The sequence below is a fragment of the Cryptomeria japonica genome, chromosome 8, assembly GCF_030272615.1.
Source record: "Cryptomeria japonica chromosome 8, Sugi_1.0, whole genome shotgun sequence".
Lineage (NCBI taxonomy): Eukaryota > Viridiplantae > Streptophyta > Pinopsida > Cupressales > Cupressaceae > Cryptomeria > Cryptomeria japonica.
The window spans coordinates 813,240-819,862 of NC_081412.1; positions in this window are offsets into that span (position 1 = coordinate 813,240).

Consider the following 6,623-nt stretch of genomic DNA (forward strand, 5'->3'; position numbering starts at 1 on the left):
CTCAGTAAACCCTTCTGTTTACTCTGTTCTTTGACTGTTATCTGAAATCCTTCTCGGTGACCTTTGTGTCTCTGCAACAGTCATAACACTTAGTGCTTTCACATGTCTTGCTTCATATATTTCTATATCTTCCTTTCTGTCACGCTACATGTATATTTCTGATCTTAATCCATGTTGTATAAATAGATCTCTTATGTCGGTGATCCATTCATTGATTCAATCTTACAAACATGTTTTATCGAATGAATAACCATGCAAAATATTTCATTGGTTAGATGACCTCAAAATCATACACAATTTTTAAGTGCAATTTCCAATGTGATAACGTTTAGATGTTCCTCGATCTTGTAACACGTTTTCATATGTATGTCTAGGTTCAATGAATCTGGTAACACGTTTCACTCGGTGTATATCAACTCGGTGTGTCATGTTTGCTGCTCGGTAGACATGAAATGATACTCGGTAGATAGATCGGTGTATACTACGCTCTGAGACTACTTTCTTCTATAACCAACTGGACTGTGCATACTGACTGAATATTTCGATAGAGATAACCGACTAGAGTATATAGAATAACTTTGAACATAAAACTAATGGCAACTTGATAAGTAGTAACAAAGTTCATTAAGATATCAAAATTGGAAATACGTTACCTCACAATCTCTGGGTGCATCGAGTAGTTTAGCCATCTTATGGAAGGAAGCTAGTGTAAAGCTACAAAGCATTGTAGTAAAATCTAATTTAATTCAAGTTCAGGTTTCCACTAATCAAGTTTCCTTTCATTTGATCTCAATTTATGGGCCCCATTTCAACAATGGGTAAGAAGTATTTGTTGGAAGCTATTTCTCTAACCATGGCATCTTCACTAGATACACCTTTCATTTTAGGTGGAGATTTTAATGTAGTGTAATCTCTAAGGGATAATTCAAGAGGCATAATCCCTCCCCCCCAAGACAATGCAGGTTTTCAATGATTTTGTAGCAAATAATGGTCTGAGAGACTGCACACCTTCAAATGGCATTGCTACTTGGACAAATAGAAGACACGATTCTACCATATTTCAAAAAGATTGGATAGGTTATTTTTTAATCCAACTCGGTGTCTTTTGTTTGGTATCCTGCAATCCAGTATTCTTCCTTTATCAAGATCAGATCATCTTGCTTTGCAAGTGGATGTTCCATTCTCTCCATTATTCAAAAAGCATCGGGATCCTTCAGGTTTGAACACATGTGGTTTATGGATGTAACTCTCTTGCCATAGTTGCAAGAATGGTGGAGAAAATCTCCCTTTATTCGAGGATTTGGGATGTACCAATTTTGTTAAAAACTCCAATGGCTTAAATCTCAAATCAAGGTGTGGAATAGACTAGTTTTTAAAAATATATTTAAGACCCAAAGTGAAATAGAAGATAAAATTAGAGTCCTTAATGAGGAAATCATTTAGAATGTATCAATGAGAGTTCATATAACCAACAAATTGACCTTAACTTGCAGCTTCAAGAAATACTACAAAGGGAGGAGATATATTGGTTCAACATAAGTCAAGAGAGCAATGGCTTTGAGATGGAGATCAAAATATGCAGTTCTTTCATTCAACAGCAAAAATAAGGAGATCTCTTAATCTTATATCACAGATTAAGAGTGCCTCAATCGATGTTATTACAGATAAGGAAAAGATTCAATTGGAGGCGGTCTTGTTCTACTCCTCCTTGTTCTCAAATTCTACAGGGAAAGAGGCAGATATAGAATAAAAAATTCAAGAGGTAATTCAACATATACCTCCCCTAGTAATAAACCAAGATAATTTAGAATTAAAGCCTTTCTCATTAGAGGAAGTTACAACAATAGTCTTTTTCATGCATCCTAATAAGGCACCAGGGCTAGATGGATTTACTTGTTTCTTCTTTTAGAAATGTTCAGACTTCTTAGGTTTAGATATATGGAGGGTGGTTGAAGAATCCAAAAAGAATGGTAATATGCTAAAATAGTTTAACACAACTCTTATTTCTTTAATCCCAAAGATGGAAAATCCATCCTCATTTATAGATTTTAGACATGTTTCTCTTTGTAATGTGATTTAAAAAATAGTTACAAAAGCAATCTCAACCAACTAGCTCTAATTATTCCTGAGATCATTTTTCAATGAAAGGGAGGTTTTGTTCCAGGGAAACAAATGATAGAAGGGGCTTTAGTAGTTCATGAAGTGGTTCATTTAGTTGCATCTCGTAACTTGGAGGCTATGACCATCAAACTTGACATGTTGAAGGCATATGATAGGGTAAATTATTATTTCCTTCACATAGTTCTTCTCATTTTTGGGTTTTCTAAAATGTGGAGTAAATGGATATTATCTTGCATCTTTGGGGCTAAATTTTTAGTCATTGTTAATGGCATCCTTTCTGGGTTCTTCTACTCTTCCCAGGGAGTTCGTTAAGGAGATCCCCTTCCTCCATCATTGTTCATTATCATGGCAAAAGCTTTAAGTAGAATGGTCTCATCTCAACACAATGTAAACATCTAGAAAGGAATCCTTATTCCACAAACTTAGTTGGCAGTAACACATTGTTTGTTTGCAGATGATATTGTTCTATTTGGGGAAGCCTCGATTAGAGAAGCCAAGGTGATTATACAAACTCTTCAATTATATTATGACGTTTTAGGTCAAAAAGTGAATGCAGCTAAATCAAAAGTTTTTCTTTTGCACTAGTCACCTTTTTTTTCTAATCGACTTCTAAACACTCTTGGTTTCAAGAAAGCAACGTTGCCTTGTAAGTACCTTGGAATACCTTTATTTTCAGGCCTTAATAAGGGTTGTTTCTGGTCATCCATTGTGTCCTTAATTAAGAACAAAATAGCATCGTGGAAAAACACATGACTTTCCTTGGTAGGAAAAATCCTTATGATCAAATTGGTACCATCTACAATTCCAAACTACATTATGTATGTTCTCCCTATGCCTGAATAGGTTCAATCTGAATTGGAATCTCTCTTGAGGAAATTCTTATGGAAAGAGAATAAGGATCCAAAAGATAAAATTCATTTGTTGGCATGGGAGAAAATTTGTCTGCCAAAGAATTGTGGGGGAGTAGGGATTCAAAACTTTGAGGAAAGGAACTCAGCTCTAGGTGGCAAACTTGTATGAAAGTTATATGATGATAGTAGATCAATGTAGGCTTCTATCATTAGAGCTAAATATCTTGACTTGGAGGAGCCAAAAAAGAATTTTTACAATCTTAGATCCACTACAAGGGTCCCAAATGTGGAATTTTCTGCTAAACTGTAGGAAAAAATTTCTCCCTAATTTAACTTGGCTAGTTCATGATGGGAAGACAATTAGATTTTGGGAAGATTCATGGAATGAATATCCTCCACTAGCTCATTTGCAAGGTTTGGATGACATAAAGGAAATCAGGGTAGCATGTTGAATGATTACTTCAAGCTCTCCCATACTAATGACATGGTGGTAGTACAATGGAAATATTTCTCATCCATCCCTGCTCATTCCCATAAAAAATAAACCCTTCTTAATGCACTTTAGCATAGATTAATTTTATATAAAGATGCAAAGGATACTCTTATTTGTCTGCCCTCCAAAACTGGTTCTTATTCAGTCAAGTAAGGGTATAAGGTGTTAAACTTTAGAGATGATACATTTCCATCTAGGATATTTTCCTTCTATTGGAAAGAGGTAGGTTTGTAGAAAGCATGTGTGTTTTCCTGGTTGGAATTAAAGGGGAGAATTCTTGCAAGTGATAGGCTTACTTCTTTAGGGATAGCTCAACCCTTTGATTATGTTTTGTGTAGAGAATAAAAGGAATCCTTGGAGCATTTGCTCCTAAATTGCAAGTTTTCACAAGAATGTTGGATGTGGTTGTTAAGAAAACTCAACTAGATAATTCCTTTCCAACAACTTTTGTCTTGGTTTTTGAATCGTGGTCGAGGCTATTTGGAGATTCCTTTTTTGCAATTATTTGGGATGTTGTCCCAACTATCCTAGTTTGGAATATCTAGTAGGAAAGAAACATACACATTTTTCAGAAGAAGAACAATAGTGTTGACCTGGTTTTTGATAGAATTGAAATGACCATTTTAGAAGTTGTTAATTCTCATACAACTAAGCACAAGAAGCTTGATTTATCATTCACCTCATGGAACAATGAGATATTAAATGAATGGAAATTCATAAAAACTCCTTTCAAAGGTAGCCTTATGTGCAACTCAAGCAAAAAAGTAAATAGAAAAGAGAACAGATGGAAATCTCCTCGTATGAACTTATACAAGATTAATTTTGATGGTGCTTCAAGGGGGAATCTGGGAAAATCTGGCATAGTTTGTGTGCTCAAAAATCATAAGGGTTGAGTTGTCAAAGCTACAATTTCTAGGATCCCATATGGTACAAACAATGTTGCAGAAGTCAAAGCTCTCCTTCTTTGTAACATCCCCTTTGTTCTAGCCTTTCATTTTACCAAGTTTTATCCCACAAGTAAAAAGAAATACATTGCCAAAATACCAATAATAAAAATTCTTTTCCTTTTCAATTCCAGATACATAATTGAAATAATTCACTTTTCATTTTCATTCATCATGAAACATATACAATGTCATATTCATAAAAAATATAAATGCATTTAGAATATCCTTTTCAAACTTCTATTTACTTTAGGAATATTTGAATACAAATAAAACTTCAATTGAGCTCAAAGAGTACATAAGTGAAACATAATGGTCTAGATGTCCTTCCTGACATACATCCTCAAATATCGACCACCAACTGCATGAGGAAGAGCATCACTCAAGCGCTTTTCCACCCAACCAAGACTTAGCAACCCCTTGTGCCTCTTCTAGCTGAAGTAGGCCGACCCTTTGATGAAGAGTTTGGTTTGGTAACCTCACAATATAATATAGCCTTTTAAGCATAGTGTCGTGTCCTACATAACTAGAGTTACCATACATAAGCTACAACCTACATGTATGACATTCCTTGCCTAGTATGTAAACGTGGATCACAGTGAACCGACAGTGGCAACCTACACTACTTAGGCCTAAGAATTCATCACCCAATACTTCAAGCGAGAGTTGTATGTCCACCCACTTCATTGCTCTATTTGGTAAACCAACCATTTAACTAGCCCATATTCATCCAATGAGTTCTAATAGGAAACATTTAGGTTATTCCCAACCCTAGTTAATCTAACCCTAGATTACCAACTCATTCATTTCATATACTATAGATACACACCTTTCTCATAAGGTCAAATAATAAAATAATTATCTAGGTTTATTCGGGCATCTATGGATTCACCTATCCCTGGGATTAACCAAATCAATCACTCCCATGTACTATACATGCATATCATAGATTAGCTCCATCTTAGCTATTACATACATAATGTATATCTAATCATAAGGATTATCGAGTTTCTATCAACTCTATAATGTATATCCTATAAGTATCTTAATTTCAATCATTGATTAAATAAAGCATAATTAATCACCTACGTGAATCCAATCATAAGATTACAAGTTTCCATCACACAAGAAAACATGTACAACAAGGAACACAATTCCTATCATAGCTTCAATTGAGCCTACCCAACATCATAATCTATTTATATAATATCGATATAAAAGAGAGGTAGAATACTCATGCCTCGATTATAGCTACCATGCATTGTCGATTCCTTCCTCCATTGATGCTAGCTTCACAACGTATCCACTAACACAGACATTCCCAAGCCTTCCCCATTAGCAACTAACCCACTTCCTCACAACTCTTGAACTATCCTCTTCTCTTAACGAAGAACTTCGAAACAAAGAACAATAAGCAATGGAAAATATTATGGAGATGGATAACTGAGATGGAATGAGAGCAAAATGTGAGAGATGATAAAATCTCTAAGCAACGAGACAAATGAAATGGAATGGAATACAATTCTCCAAATGAGCTTATCTATTTATTCAAAAGTATGAGATATTTGTGGCTCTAATTAAGCTCTCCAATTTTCCACATCTCTCTTACCTATCGTCACCACTAAGACTATGTGGCTACTCTCTAGCTCCTTGGTCGACACATAACAATCCATAAAAATGATACTACGAGTCATCTCTTTACTTAGTCAAAATATGATGACTAACAACACTTACCTATTCAAATAAAACTCTATCACCAACTCTAGTTACCAAATGCAAACATAACTCTATCTCTAATTAACATATGCCTAATGACTAAGTCTTCCCTTATATTTAGCATGTCCACTAAATTATTACTATATTACTAACTCATAATTTCCTATGAGAAAAGAATATTTCCTATTAACTAGGTCGATACCTTCACTTGGGATATATAAATACTTAAACAAATAGGACTCCATCTCTATCCCATATATTAGAAATAGCTTATATTCCTATGAATTAATCTTTTTATATACCTAAATTCCACTTTCTATTCCTAGAAAAGTGGTTTGAATAAGTTGACCACAATATGCTCAAACATGGGACTTGTTATTATTAACATCCCCTCCCTTTTCCTTTACGAGTTGCATGGAATAATCCCACCAACCACGTGTGTAGGGTGGGAGTGTTTGACTTACTAAAGACTAGGGTGGTGGTTTAACTATCACTGCC